Here is a 17001-nt window from a genome sequence, read left to right on the forward strand (position 1 = left end):
CAGGGCTCCTTTCCACTCCAGCTCTAGCTTTTGTTCTCCTCCCTTCTTTTCCTTTACCCTCCTCGTGCTTTGTCTTTAATATTTTAACAAAGAAACAACATGCTAGGGAGGATAGCAAACTCTTTTCCAATCATGGGAAGTTCCAGCTCCCAAATCAGACAGAAGCCTTTCCTTAACATGGTGACCACGTGAGAGGCCAGGTCTGGCATAGTCTTTTTTCCCCTTTGGATGGATGGGCAATTGGGGGCCCAATTTCAAGCTGTAGCATGGGGTTTTGTTTTTGTTTTTGTTTTGCTTTGGTTTTTTCCCCCTGTCCTTTCTAGGGTCCTGGAGCACATGTCAGGTCATCTGAATTGAATTAAAACAATTCTCAAATCCTATTCTAGCACAAAAATATTAGATATTCCAACCAGGGAGAAAAATACAAGATCATGTATGTCCCCTCTGGTCCTCTCTTCCCACAGCCACACAGTGGAGGTGGCTGGGGCCATAGGATAAGCAGAATTTTTTTCATAATTGCTTTATTTTAACTGTGCAACTGCTTCTTAACAGTGAATCACCAGTCAGTTGAAGAAGAAGTGCCTGAAGAGATGTATCAAGACTACTCCAGTTCATGATTAGAGAAGGGGAGGGAGAGATGAGCACGGGAGACAGCCAGCTGCCACACAGCTAGCCGGACACTACAAGGTCACATGCACAGAGCCAGGTTGGAAGTTTTTAGCGGGGAGACTGATGCCCACATAAAACCCAGGCACCTTGAACACAGTATCAAAACTCTTCAGGAGAGGAATGCTCCTCTCCTGTTCTCATCAGGCAGCCTTCTGCAACGCAGAGTTAAAAAGAAAAAAAGAGAGGGCGTTACTGAATTGCCCGACTTATTCAGGATTTGACCACCTTACTCAAGTCATGTCTAATGAACACCTACTGTATGCCAAATTTCATCTCTTTCCCTTAGGTCAAAGCAAATAAATCCCAATAAGGATTAGTAGTTATAATAGGATTAAGTTATTCAGATGTATTATAAGCACACACACATACACACACACACCTCGCAAACTGCAGAACCATTAAGTGAATTTGAAATCATGGTAGGAAAGTAGGGTTTTAGAACAACATACTTACCATAAATGATGGAGAATCTGATTTGAGCCTTTAGCATATAGATGAGCAGGGTGTACTCACAAAGTTAGCCCTTGCTTTTTTTGCATTCATATTCCTCAACTTGCTCACATTTCTCTTCCAAAATTGCTAACTCTTGATTGTGCTTATCTGTCTATCTTCACATCTACCAGGAGACTGAGTATCTTAACAGCCCACCAAAACTTCTCTGTTAATACTTCAGAGCTGAGAACAGGGTTTGGTACACTGTATATGTTCCATAAATGCTTGCAACTGAAAGAATTCATAGATTTGGGGGGTGGACTCTCACTTGATTTTGAAAATGTAGTGAAAACTCACTCTGGTTCTATATAGAACAATATTAAATTTGGGTAATTATCTATTTATTTTTATATTTTATAAGTAAGCCATTGTAAAATTATCTGGGGAATTTAGAGAGATCATTTGAGAGGATTCAACTCCATTTTCTGTCTTGAAAGTTTTCATTTTCAATTCAATGTTTGGCAAATAGACACTGGTTATATTTAGCAGGACCGAGGCAATAATAACAAGCAGGATGAATCTACTTGCCAGTAAGATTCAACATCTTTGAGATTCTATGGAGAAATAACAAATTGGCCTTATTCTGAATATACCAGACATGACTTTGCTGAATGTGTACCTACTTTTTCATGTCTGGTCACTATCTAGAACAAAATGACCTGTTTCATGAACAGAAATGTATGAAATCTGAATATTTAACAGCACCTTTATTTTCTTTTAACATCCATTCACTATAATGCTTGCTCTTCATTTATTTTTTAAACTATAATCCATGTAGTTTCAAATCAGCAAGAAATTGTTGTGCATCTAAAGGGAGTAATTTAAATAGGATTCACTTCACCCAGCAGCAATAATGCTATGAAGCTACCTTTGTGACACCCATCACCCCTCCCAATCTATATTAATTAATATGTGTGAAAAACACTGAGTTCCTTGTAGTCAAAGACCCTACATATTCACAAAGGGCTATTATCATTAATTGTCATTTAGTAATTAAATGCCACTGATTCCATCATCATAGCTGTACACTTGTGAATACTCAAGCCATAGTACTGGAGTTTATAGTGTTGTCAAATGTGGACGTCATATGTCTTTCAATGTCAGGTCCTTTTCTGGGCAGGGAGAATGATGTATTAATGCTGCTTCTGGGTGTTATTGAGTTAATGATGAAGCAAGTGATTCTCAAACAGCTTCACAAAATAACACCTTATTGGATTACGAGACAATGAATTAATGGTCACAAAGAGACTGGCTGATTATATCTTAATTAAGCATGGGCAGCTGAGAGTCCTCTGTAACTCTCTTTAATTACATCTCCACACCTCACATGGGCAGTACTTCACCTTGGCCACAGGTTTGCCCAATTTTGAAATGCCAACATTGCAAAACACCTTAAATCATTATAGACAGTTCTAAATGTAAACTATTTTCCTTAAACCTTAAAGAACTGTGTCCATTGTTAATAATGCCATCACACACGTCTTTTGGCTTAAAACTTAATCTAAGATCTAAAAATCTGACAGCTTTACTCTTTTCCATTCAACAGGAAGATAGACTGATACAGCACTCAGAAAGCAGGCCAAGGCAAGGTAGAGAGAATTACACCCCAGTTTGATGAGGTAACCTTGACTTTCTGTGTTTTAGCTCACAGCAGTGTAAACACAGTATGATTGCTTTCTGCTCATAGATGTGAAAATATTAAAGATAATATATCTGAAAAGCCCCTTAGCTTCTGATTCAAGAGTCTTACATCTGTTTACAGTGTGGCCAGTAACATTCTTTGTATTCTTATGAAGGCATTTGAACAGAACCCAGAGATCTGTGCTTCCTAAACTGCATTTCAGGGCACTAGTTTGATACAGCACATTAATAGGTGTTTCTGCTGAAAGGTTCCTGGTCAGGTACACTCAAGCATGCAGGTGAAAAACTGGGTCAAACAAGTTAGTACATTTCAAAACAGAGGAATTGCTTCCTGCCCTCAGTATGCTAATGTACACTGCAATGCTCCAAACTCTGGGTTATGTAAGTAACATTCAACAAACTTAGTAAACTAAGGAGACATTTCTGTAACATATGCATCATTGTAGTTTGAAAACTAATATCAGGAGAAACTGGATTCCACTCGTATTCTACAGAGCCCTGGAGTTCTGCTGTGGGGACCTTAAAGAGAGGCACAGAAGTGAGATAAGGCTTCCAAACCCAGGAAGCTCACTTTTTATTTTCTTCTTGTTCTGTTTGTTTGCTTTAATGTTTTTGGTACTGGGGATTGAACTCGGGTCCTTGCAGTTGTGCAGCAGGCGGTGAAACCACTGAGCTAAATCCCCGGCCTCAATTTTTTAATAATGAGGAAGATATTTTCAGAAGAACAGGTTCTTTGTCCAAAGTAATTTGAAACCGACTAGACTAAATGTGTTGAAATTCCATCCTTTGTAACATTAATGAGTTTATTACTATTTTGAAGAAAAGCATGGATAAAATATTAATGTCATTAGTTTCTGTGAGTTATCTAGCTTCAATTTGTGACAATTTTGGTTCAGGTTTTCTCACCTGTGCTACTGTTCTGTCCATTGCTGATTCATACCACATACTCAACAGTAGGAGATAGACCTCTATTTTTAAAAATAAGCAGCCTGTTTACTGCACTGAATCCATGATGCGTGTGTTCATCCTTACATTCCATGACGTAAATGTTAAGATTACCTGGCTTCACTAGCCTCCCACTCTTCTCTCTGTGGAGGTCCCTTGAAAGAGAGCCTCCTCAAGCACATGACTTTAGCTGCCTCTGGGAGAACCTCTCTGACTCTATAATCATCTGAGTGACTTTCTTTTTCTCTTTAGCTCATGACTTATTTTTTTCCCTGAATTATTTGGGCTGTTCTTGTTTGTCAGGGGCCACATGAAGAGTTAATGCACTATACTGTTCATACCTCCCTAAGAATGGAGATTTGTTTCCTTGTTTTTCTTCTGTTAAAGCAACTTACACTGCTTTGGGTTACAAAGGTTCCTACTTGAGATCTTCATTGGACATCAAATGCTTATAGTATCTAGTACCAAGAAGAAAAACCTTCCTCTTTCTGACTTTATAATCCTAACCCTTACCAGGTATATATAAGCCTTCAGCCATGCTATACAAGTGGAATGTTAAAATGGCTATGCAGGATCAGAAGTAAGTTAGTTGATGAGATGGCATGGTCTTAAAAATCAACCTCATTTTTTTCCTTTATGGGACGAAAGCAATTGCTCACAAATTCTGCAACTCCTGTTGCCTCAGGCTGCAAATGTGGTATGCACCTGAGCATTTGGCAGAGCCTAGCCTAAGGACAGTTACGATGTACAGAGCCATTTGGCACATGTAAGACAGCTCTTGCATGACACATACCAGCTCATTGTTCTCACAATAACAGGAGCAAATGCTCTTGGGAAATTTGGCAGTAGGACACATGGAGAGACAAATCATAGAACTAAAGCCATGTAAAATAAAACCGTTAAACTTAATCATTTTTATTTTTTATGGGTGTTGGGGGGGTCATTACAGTAAAAATGCAGCAAACTATTCTGCCATTCCCCAACTCTACCAAACAGCAGAGGTGAGTAGGTTGTCAGAGCAACCCATGCCCTTCTGAGGGATGAGTTCCCAAGCCTCAGTGCATGACAGCTGAATATATTTGATTCCCAATAAGCATGGATGCATAGCAAGCTTCCAGTGGGTGGTGCTGACATTTATCTTGAGCATCCACGACTGGTGGGGCTGGTCACCCCTGAGCTCATGAGTGAAAGTAAATGTCAAGAAAGATTAGTGGCCATGCACTACCCACACATGTGGATTTTTCATTCTCTGTGTATTCCTCGTGCTGTTCTTCATTTAGGTAACAGTTGGGAGAAATTAAATGTACCTGTCCTCTCCAGGGAGCAGAATTATGGAAATATGTGCCGTGTTCTCACTGAGGACTGTCACTGGGACTATTTTCAATGCAAAATACTACTCACCGGCTTGTTTTCTTCTGCAAATTAGAACCAGGCATGAGAGCATGCCCTTGCCCTATGGATTGTGGAACTCTAGAGAACATATCGGACTTCGCTATTTATATTATTAATTGGATACATACATTTGTGAATATGGTTATTACTAAACTGAAAGGTAAGGGATCTGACTCTGAAACATGCATCTAAATTATCTGGGCTAACCAGTGCACCCATCTCCTTTAGGTTAAAGAAAAGACAACAGGAAGGAAGAAAGGAAGAATGAAATTGCCCATAAATACATTATACAATTCCTTAGAGTAGAAAATGTGAAAAGAATATTGAATATCCAAAAAATGCAACAGACAATTTAAAGGTAAGAGTTTCATGACACCTGTCCTGTAGACCAGATCGTCCCTAACCTGGCCAACTGGGAGGCCACTAAAACATGGAGAGGGATAACCAGAAGAACTCATCAGTAGTACAACACTTGCCTAGAATGAGTTTGTCCCTGAGTTCCATCCCCAGAACCATAAAACAAGGACTCATCTCATGTACTTGCCCCTTCTTAGGGCTGAGTCCTTGGATCATCCCTTTCTCATCATATCTATTTTATCCCATTAAAAATATTAAACCTAAGCTAAACTACATTTAAGAATTTCCCAAATAAAATACAGACAGAAAACAACAATCAAATTGCACCAATCACACATTTAAGATGCATTCAAAGATACATAGTTCAGAATTGAAGAGTAACAGCCCCAGGAGGACACTTGCCTTCAGGTTCAGGAGAGGCCTGACTTGCTAATGAGTCCCACAGGCTCCCAGACAGCTCTTCCTATCTCTGATCCTCCAAAAGCCCATCCCAAAGCCCTCCGAAGTAAACGCCAGTAAATTCTGGGCCAAACTTATTCCCCTTCCTAACGACCATAGAGACTGGAAATTCCAGTCCACAAATCCACTCCTCTCACCACCCTCTTCCTCTCAAGTGGAAAAACAGTAAGCTAAGTACTCTCAAATACAAGTCATATTCTCCTTCTCAAGGAGAAAACTGTTAAGAAAAGACCTTCATGCTGACTCAGGCTGAACCAGCAAAAGAACCAATACAGGATTCAGTGGGATGGTAATCTCAACAGCTTTGGTAGATTCATTCATGTAAGAGACTGAGTATTTAAATTTTTTGTTTTAAGTTTTCTGAACTTCTTTGCACATTGAAAACCTAGGAGAATAGATACTTACCTTAAGAAACCCAGATCCTTATTTTGGTCTGGCCTATTACCCTAAAATTCAAAACATAAAAGGAAAGCAGAAAATGAGCAGAGAGATCAGGAAGCTATGTTATGGGAATGTTTCCTGAAGGCACTAGACAGAACACATTGCTTTGCTGAAAGAACATCCAGAGGAAGCAAAAAGCACACCTGTCGAGGTAGGGAAAATCCTTAAGATGTTTGCAAGCTAAAAGAAATGGAGGCCCAAAAAAGGGCACTATAGAAGAAACATTTGTGATGTGCTACACAACCTTTGCAAAGTTTAATCTACTCAATACTATGTTTTTTCCCTATCTAAATTTATCTAAATTTATTTGTAGGATAGATTATAAAATCACTGGTACTCAAGGATTATGGAGCATTAGGAATCTGCCAGGCTTTTATACATGTTATTTCACTGAATTTCCACAATAATTCAATGACAAAAATATAATATTTTCAGGTTAAAAGACTAAGTTGAAGAGCATGTTAATGGCTTCCTGAGGCCATGTTCTTTTTAAGTAACATGATCAAAATGTGAACCCCCTCTGAGACCCAAGGGCCCACACTCACTCCTTAATCTCTTACCACATTACATATATCTTTGTGCACCTCTCAGATATTGTGCCATTCTCATGATATAACCAAATAATATGAGAATAAAGAGGCATGACTTCACATTTAAGGTAACAGCATGTATACTGACCACTGCTCAAATTTCCTACAGGACAAATATGCAGGAATATTAAACAAGATGAGAACATATTCTTGTCCTAAAAAAGCATTAGGCAATAATATATTTTGGGTAATAAGATATCACACACAATTTTATTACAAATCATTCCCTCATCCACTTATTCATCCATTTAAATACACAGTAAACACCTACTCTGCACCAGTCACCTCTGTGAAAAAGCAAAATCTGAAAGAAAAAGGCACATCCACAAGCAGCTAGTGATGCCTTTAATAGGGGACTGTGGAAAGTGAATGCTTCCCAGGAGGAGCACAGAGAAAGGCACAGAAGTCTTCCCTGGATGATCAGGAGCTCAGCAGATCCACATGCTGCTAAGTAAGAGCTAAGCAGGGGCCCTACATCTAGAATCCTAGGTTTACAACCCCAAAAAGCCCCAAGTTGCAGTAGCAGAATTTTCTTCTCAAATTTCTCTTCTGTTTTCTAATATAAGCATTGGATGAACCAAAGGGGTTAGTGAACATAAGATCTGGCTTTGTCTTTTCTACTTTCATTTCATGCAATCATCCCAGGTTATGTGGTTATAGATGGAGCACAGAAAAGAGACAGCCTTGGAAGAGGAATTCTCTAGAGAACTTGGAGTCTACTCTGATGAGTTTGAAGTTCTTCAGAGCTGCTGAAGAATGAGAGATTGTAATATTGTGTTTTTTAATTCCTTAATATCTTCACTAACTGTTCCTGATACCATGCCCACCAACTGACAAATAAACAAAAGAAGAAATAAAAAAGATATACCAAATATTCCAGCTCCTAGAGATATACAATCTAAAAATGAAAGAGAAAAGCATGCTAAGAATACTTCTGTCCAGGGTAGCATGTGAAAATTTTAAGAAAACCATAAGAACCACATCATAGGCTGCTCTTCCAGAACAGATGAACAGAAAAATGACACAAGGACCCAAGGAGAAAGACCCTGAAAAGAAATGAAGCAGAAGGCAAAAAAAAACCCCTGTTCTACCAGGTAGGAAAGCTAGACTAATACCATAGGCTGGTACAAACCCAAAGGCAACAGGCAAGAAAGCTCAAGAAAGAACTATGTAGATGTAGAAACTCAATATATGAAAACAGCAGCCTACAAACCAATGGGGAATGATGAACTCTTTGGTAGATGATCTAGTACACTGCATGAATTTCTTTCTTCAAATCCATATAAAATGTGCAGCTCAACCAAAAATATAAGCCAAAGAAATCCATACACAAAAGAAAAGCAAACAAATTATTGAAGACTTCAAACTCATCAGTAATCAGAGAAATGTAAATAAAAACAAGAATGAAACATCACTTTACCCATATGGACATGGGTTTAAAGAATGGGAACCAAGAGTTAGATAAGACTTAGAGTTGTTGAAGAATCATGCAGATGGGCACTCTTGTACTCCACTGGGGAGGGGAGACTTGCAAAGCCACATCGAAAAGCAATATGGTGGCTCTCAACACAATTCAGAAAGTGGAGTCACATTACCCAGCAATATCACCACTGACTATGTTACCTGAATTTATAAGGGATGTTTGTCATAGAATTGTTTGAGACACTTGGGAGTTACAAAGACAGCCCTGATAAATCAAAGAAATGGATAAAGCAAAAAACACCAACATATTTCATAAAGATACATGCACATGTAATGAAATTTATGAAATGCATCTATGGGGGAAATTGTAGAGGAAAGGGAAGAGGAGTAGAATTGAAGCTGAAAGGTAAAAACAAGAGAGCATCTTTCAGGAATCAGTGATGCCCTTGTCTAGGATGCTGATGTACTGTGCACTGAGGAAAGTGATTACCTCAGTCCTCAACCATGCTGCATCTATAGTAAAAATAATGAAAAATAATGAGTGGGCTCAAGGGTAGAGGAAGAAGCAAGGGCCAGGTATAAGAACTGGAATGTCGCTCATGGCCAGAGAAGCTGTGGGGCTGAGGTGTTGGTGACTCTCATTACCTTGGACCTGCTGCTTCAGTCTGCAGTGCCCTGGAACTGCAAGCAGATGTGAACCTTCAGGGAAGAATTAGTTGACCCAGCTAGGGAAAGATGACATCTCCCAAAGAGGACTCATGACATTAGGCTTGACCAATGAATGAAGACTAGGACTACAAACCCAGAAGTACCATTAGAGTTACAGTTTACTCAGTGCAGAAGTGGTGGGGTTCAAAAGAAATGAACTGTATTCCACAAGCTCACTGACAGATGGGACACGGAACCCAGACAAGAAACATAGTTGAATCTTATAGCCAGGATGTCTGAGTTCAGGTGAGCACAGAGAAAGAATAGCCATGATGAGTGGCTTTTACCCTGCCACTCTTGACCTGTATGAAGACAATTACAATTCAGTCATGACAAGGTGCAGACAAAGTTTGTAACTACATTATTTTCATTACCTTTTTATATGAGCTATCTTTCTTTCCTTACACTAAGATGAAAACATAGAAAGAAGAGAATGTAGAGCAGGTTGCCTTGGGGTTAGAGCAAAATTTCAGCTGAGAGAATAGTTTGTCATTTTCAAAATGTGTAGAGTGTCTACTCTGTGTAATACTCAACATTAGACATAATACAACTTCAAAGAGCTAGATGTGTCCAGTGTCTGAACTGCTTCTATTCACATCATGTGCAACTAAATCCCCAACCATGAAATCCTGATATCCACTTTGAGGCTCCATTCCATAGAAAAGGGCATGGAGATCAGGCACACTCCACCTCCCTTCACTCAGCTCCAAAGACAACAGATTAAAGGACCTGCTCTCCAGAGTTGATAGATAAGCAGCATACATCAAGAAGATATGATTTTGAGGAATTACAGAAAAACATGAGCAAACACATGTTACTCATGCAGAGTAGAGCTAGAAGGCTGGAGTACATCTGATGATAGGAAGACAAAACATCATGAGAGAGGGCCAGGGATTTAGCTCAGTGGCACCACGCCTGCCTTGAGAGCCACAAGGTCCTGAGTTTAATCCCTGATACCCAAAAAACAAACAAACAAACAAACAAAAAACCCCAGCACGGAGGTCTCTAGAGAATGTGCCATCTTCAAGTACCTTTCTCTCTTTTGCATGATTAGCAAAGACACCTGGGCAAACTTCCTATAACTCTTTTTAAATATTCTAGCAAAGACTTTGGCCATTGTTCTACTATCCCTTAAGCAGTGTACCACCCAAATGGAAAATAGAATTAGCCCTCTTCTGTTTTTAATCTTGAATTGCATGCTAATTGATTTTTAAAAGCCCTGCTGCTGTATTGTATTTGCCATGCAATTAACTGTGTTTGATTACAGATGTTTCAGGTATAGTGGTAGCGTCTTCTTGCCTGCTGACAAATGAATCCATCAGGTAGTTCTTAAACACCACTGGTCTTCTGTAGGCACAAAGTGCAGTAAGAAAAACAGTCAGTGGGGATGCATCAAAAATAATTCTGGAAGAATTAAGTGGGTAGAAGGCTGGCTGTTCTCAGTTGCCTAAAAGTCCAATTTAAAAATGCCTTTTGGGGAGGATATTTGTGATATATAAAAATGAGGCATCATTTTATTTCCATGAGCATGGTTTTGCAAAATGGATTCTTGTGTCAGGAGAATGGTTCTCAGGTGCCAGTCTTAAGAGATGATGTGGAACCTTCAAGAGGTGGGCCACTTACTGCCCCTAAAAGAATTGCTATCATTTTTCTTTATTTTACTGGTACATGTTTGCAGTACATGCATTTAACAGTCATCTTGGGGAGTTGGTACACGTACAGAATACAGCCTTCTTAATATTTTAATTCTTTCCCCTCCCCCTCTCTTCCTAATCCTCTAATTCCCCTTTCCCCCTTTTCATTCTTGTCAATATTATTAATCTTAGTTCATCTTTATGGTATATGATGCCCATATTCACTGATGTTATTAGGACCTTGTATGTAGTTTATCTTCACTCTACCTATTTCTCTATGCTTTTGTCTTCACCCCTCATCCTTAGACATTTGCACCCATTCCCATCTGCAAGAGATCTATCCCCTAGTCTTGTTCTACCCTTCTTTTATTTTTCTCTTATTTGGTACTTTGCCTTACTCAGAGGGCAGACATCATATGTATTCAAGTTTGTGTGTGTGACATATTTCACTCAACATTATGTTTTTCAGGGGCATCTCTTTTCCTACAAATGTCTCAAATTGGTCCTTATTTACAGCAGAATAGTATTTCATTACATCTAAATTCCACATTTACTTTATCCAATCTTTTGCTGATGGGTATTTTCCAGGGGTTCACTATTATGAATTGTGCTACTATAAGTATTTGTATACATGTATAGCTGTACTAGGGTGTCTTAAGATACTTGGGAAAGATACCTAGAAGAGAAATTGCTGGGTCATAAGAAATTTCTAGTTTTAGTTCTTTGAGAACTCTCCATACTAACAAAAAATGAGATTATTATCAGATTAAAAAGCTTCTGTATAGCAAAAGATTCAATTAGGAGAGTGAACAGACATCCTACAAAATGAGAAAAAATGTTTGCCAGCTAGTCCTCAGACACAGGACTAATATCTAGAGTATATAAAGAACTAAAAAAAAATACCATCTAAAATTCAAAGCCCAATCTGAAATGAACAGACATTTCTCAGACAAAGAAGTAGAAGAAGCAAATAAATACATGAAAACATGTTCAACAGCACTCGTCATTTGAGAGATGCAGATGAAAACAACATTGAGATTTCACCTTACCCCACAAAGAATAGCTGCTATCAAGAAATCAACCAATAACAAATGCTGGTGGGAGTGTGGGGAGAAAGGAACCCTTCTCTATTGTTGGTGGGAGTGTAAACCAGTGCAACCACTGTGGAAAACAGTACAGAAATACCTCAAAGAACTAAGGCTAGAGGTCCCATTTGACCCAGCTATTCCCCTACTGGGTATCTTCCCAAAAGAATTAAAAGAATCATATCAAAGTGAAGCTTGGAAACAGCCTAAATGCCTATCAACTGGAAACTGGATAAAGAAGATGTGGTGGTTTTTTTTTTTTTTTATAAAATGGAGTACTACTCAGCCATAAAGAACAAGAAACTAGAGTCATTTATTAAATGGATGGATATTGAGGTCATACACTTAAGTGAAATAAATAGGACACACATGTGTAAATACCAAATAGTTTCTCTAGTGTGAGAAATTGAAAGTGTAAATAAGGATTAAAAGGATTAATAAGGAATAATTGATACTTGGAAATAAGAAAAGGGGAAGAGGAAAGGTAAAAAGGGAAAAGAAAATTTTTGAGAAAAGAAAAAAAAATGGAAATGAAGTCTATGTAAATAGGGAAGGGTGGAGGGGGTGAAGGGTGCACAGGTAATGGGGAAAAAATAAGAACCAAGATTCATCATGTATAGGTACAAGCACCCAATGATAAATGTAAATGTATTGTATACCTAAAATGTACCAATAAAAGAATAAAAAATAAAAATAAAATAAAATTCAAAGCCCAGTCAAGAAATGAGCAAGTGAAATGAATAGACATCAAGTGGCCAACAAATATATGAAAAAGTGTTTAACATGTCAGGTTATTAGAGAAATGCAAATTATAACAATGCTAAGATTCCATCTTACTTCAGAAAGAGTGGCTGTCATCAAGAAATCAAAAAAAGAGTCCCAAGATGGCGGCCACCATGAAGAAGGCGAATTGGTGTTCTCCCTTACTAAGACTGCAGGGCCTCAGCAGAGATGAGGATGCGCTTAGGAAGTTAATGGCATGGAGTAAGAGGTCCCTTAAGCTGCAGAAGATGTCAATGTTACTTTCGAAGATCAACAAAAGGTAAATAAATTTGCGTGGAATACAAGTAGAATCACAGAGCTAAAGGAAGAAATAGAAGTAAAAAAGAACTCCAGAATTTAGAGGATGCTTGTGACGACATCATGTTCGCAGATGATGACAGCTTGATGATACCTTATCAGATTGGTGGCGTTTTCATTAGCCATTCTCAAGAAGAAACACAAGACATGTTAGAAGAAGCAAAGGAAAATTTGCAAGAAGAAACTGATGCCTTAGAATCCAGAGTAGAATCAATTCAGCGGGTGTTAGCAGATTTGAAAGTTCAGTTATATGCGAAATTCGGCAGCAACATAAACCTTGAAGCTGATGAAAGTTAAACATTTTATAATACCGTTTTAAATTTGTTTAATAAACTTGAATATTGTTTAAAATGATAATTTCCCTTCAAATGACATGGAAAGGAAAACTTTCTTTTTTTAAAGTTTTCATTTATTTGGTGGAAACTTGCCTATTTTCACATCTTGCTTATTTATTTTATATTTTTAAAAGAAGACAGTATTCATCTATGTATTTTGCATAATGATTATATCAATTCTAGGGGCTTTATGTCATGTTATTAAAATCAGTTAAACAATCAAAAAAAAGAAATAAAAAAATAGTAAATGCTGGCATGGCTGTGGTGAAAAAGCCACCCTCCTACATTGTTAGTGGGAATGAAAACTTATACAACCATTATAGAATTCGGTATGAAGATTTCTCACAGAACTAATACCATTTTTGTGTGAAACAAGTGAGAGGGTTGTTGTAAAAGAAAGCCAGACCTTCCCAAGTATCTCCCTTGCTTTCTGTCTTGCCCAGTGACCTCTCCTTTCTCATATGATAAACAGCCATGAACTGACAAAATCAGAGTGCCCCCACCACAGCCAGCACCATGCTGGTTAGACTCCAAAATGGAAAGCTAAATGGATCTCTGATCTGTGTAAAAATACACAGCCTCAGCATCTTATTGTATAACAGAAAGCAGACTAATCCATAGCCTCACAGCTCAAACACCTTCTGCATTCCTACTGCAGCACACAGGGACAGTGAGGCAGGACACAGTAGCATGGAGTCAGGGAGACACAAATCCTGAGCAGGTCAGATAGGGTGACTCCTGGATGAGAAACATATGGGAAGCCATTTTGATTCTGCTGGGTGAGGCCTCCAGTCTACTTTTGCTAGTGAGAAAGGATTTTAGATGGTGGTGGTCACCTGCCAAATTTTTCCCTCAATATTTTCAAGACACAGTTGCTGTGTGGACGGCACTGAGTGAGAGGATCAAGAACACTCCAATGAAACATAATGCAGGGCGGGATGCTCTACACACCAGGCGCCGACGTCTTCGGCAGCATGGTCCCTGTTTACAGACACAGATGTCAGTTACAAACTGGCTTGATGTTTGGTTCTGTTTCCCTGTGAGTGGAGCCTGCTTAGAATTTTGTTCTTTATTCCTAGCTAAATGGGAAGAAAAATGTGAATTTAATTCACAAGATCATAAGAGTACATTATGACAAAATATATAAAAGTGATTTTAAACTGTACTCATTTTTGTTGGTAAAATACTAGTTACCATTCATTTGGCACATGGCTTGGTACTTACATGTTATTTCTAATCTACTCCCACAGAAGGGGGATGATGGCAAACAATTAAAATGCCAAGGGACTCTAGGGAGCCGTAACATTTCTATCTTTCTATCAGAATGTACCAGTTCTGTTTATCTCAAAAACACTCTCCCAGATTATGGACACAACAGCTAATGAGAAGAGCAGGCCTCGTATGCCTCGTACCCTACACAGTTCAGACAGAAGCTGGTTTTCTGAAATAGCAGAAACTCTCTCTATTTTGCTTCCCTACAGCTGTCAGCTATGCCCACAGGAAGCAAAGCGTTATAAGCTGTAGCCTTGCCTCAAGTAGTAAATGGTGGTGGGTGGGAAGGGGCAGAGACAGACACAGACAGAGATGGAAACAGAGGAAAGGAGGGAGGGAGGAGAACAAAGATCTTTTTTCAGGCTTAAATTATGTTTTCTTTTCTATTGATCTGGTGATATCTCTTTTGAACTGATTGAGAGGAAAATCAGTTTTACTGTCTTGTCCCTTCTTCCATGTCACTATTGCCCCTACCCCTGCTCCTCTCTGCCCTACTGCCTCTCTTTGGGGTTGGTTTTCATCCCCCCTCACATGGCACATGACACAGTCCCTTGACTGCCTTCCAAGTCACCTTCCATGTGACCCATAGAGTGGCATCTGTTTTTAAACAGGCAAACAAAAGCACCAGTAAAACAAGTCCCACTGAGACTTTGATAACCCTAATTCTCAAAAAATATCAATACTTCCCCACTGATCAAACAATAAAGTTTCAAGCCAATGGACATGGTTTAGAGACCTCCCCACTTTGCTTCTCTACCTGGCGTTTTCTTCTAAGCTCATGGTTTTTAAAACTATATACGGGCCAGTTACACCCCAAAGTGAATCTCCGTCCTAGACAGCTCTCTTAAAATCCACCCTCATTTATACTCATTGGCTCACTTGACAACTCTACATTTATGTTTAACAGCTATTGCATCTTCATATAATAAATATAATCTTAACATAATATATAACTCTAGATCTTCTCCAATAAACTTATTTCACCCATAATATAACCCATCTTAGATACTGGCATATCTAAGATAAAAACGCTTGATTTTTACCTTTGATTTCTCTATTTCTCTCCACCTGCGCACGTAATCTGTCAGCAAGGCTGTTCTTCCTAATCACATCCAGAATCTGGTCCTAGGCAGTGTATACTCTAAAGCCACTTCCCTCCCCATCATTTGTGGCCAAATAATGAGCAGAAGCCTCCTAATTGATCACCTGCAGCTCGCCTGCCCCCACAAAGCCAAAGCAGACCTGTCAAGACATATTATATCATATCACTAGTCTGCTCAAAACCATCCACTGCATATTGTATGGTATTTTGCTGTACATATTATCGTACGTATTGTCTGTCTCTGCCAGAAGGTTGTTTTGGTGAAGGCAGCCAGATATATCAGCCTTGTTCACTGATGTTTCCTCTGCCCTTTAGCAGTGCCTATCCATATTAGGTACTCAATGAAGAAGGCTAGAAGAACTAGGACCTATTCTGCTTTAGCAATCTTATTGCCCACTATTTACTCCAGTCTGAAATCTAGCTGCACTGAATTATTTGTCATGCTTTTATCACACACACATGAACTCTGTACTTCTGATTATGGTACTAACTCAGTTTCAAGTGCTCCTCCTTCTACTGCCACCCAAACACAAGTGCAATTTTTTTCTTCTAGGTACAGCCCAAATAGCTTTCCTCCCTCCCTTCCTCCCAGGTTTGTTCCCTCCCCACCTAAGCTCTATCTTTCCCTTCTTTCCACAGATATTTGAGCACCTTTTATGCAGTATTTACTATGCTAGCCATGGCAGACTCAAAACGTCAGACACACCCCCACCTTTGGTTAGCTGATAGTCCATTAAAGTTTGCTCTAACACTTCTGAATGAACAAATCACTCCTATGCTTCACTTTCTGGGGGTAGCTTGAGACAGTGAAAAGGACACAGGTTTAGGGTCCTAAGAAACAGTCCTTCATCTTTAGCATCCAGATAATAATTTCTACCTTATAATTTCATTTGGCAATTAATCTAAATAACACTTTATAGTCATACAATATAATAATATAATTAATAATAAACTAAATAATGTACAGGTGCCCTTTAGCAGTTGGTGTTCAAGCACGAACATCCCTTTCCCTCTCTCCAGTGCCCAGCACTGCCCATGTTCCTTCACTACAGCTTCTCCTCCCTCTGCCTCTCTCTACCAGCTATTTAGTAATCTGTTGCCTGGGAGATGTCGAGCCCCGTAAGACCCCTCATAGGGCATGGTTTTGCCACTACAGAACACATTCTGGATTGTCACTTCTCCTCTGAGCATGACCCTCCTTTGTCCGCTGTCCTTAAGTATATGATCTCTCTCTGCTCTTCCCTCTGTCACCCTTGTTTTCCATTGCTATTCTGCATTTTATTCTTTTTAAAACCTTCTCTCCTCTCTGTGGGCCCTGTCCTCACACCACCAGGCCCTACATCACCTCACTCTGCCCACTTTTGCCTCCCCATGTTA

The 17001-nt window shown here is 39.1% G+C and overlaps 1 protein-coding gene and 1 pseudogene across 5 annotated transcripts in view; one reads left to right on the forward strand and one right to left on the reverse strand.

Moving 5' to 3' along the window:
* Positions 1–17001, reverse strand: part of Ntm (neurotrimin) — a 981237-nt gene that overhangs the window by 353390 nt on the left and 610846 nt on the right. The window lies entirely within an intron of this gene.
* LOC101703448 (prefoldin subunit 4 pseudogene) lies at positions 12979–13282 on the forward strand (annotated as a pseudogene).

This window comes from Heterocephalus glaber, unplaced genomic scaffold, assembly GCF_053883595.1.
Source record: "Heterocephalus glaber isolate CG9 unplaced genomic scaffold, H.glaber_assembly_v1.0 deba00001446, whole genome shotgun sequence".
Taxonomy (NCBI): Eukaryota; Metazoa; Chordata; class Mammalia; order Rodentia; family Bathyergidae; genus Heterocephalus; species Heterocephalus glaber.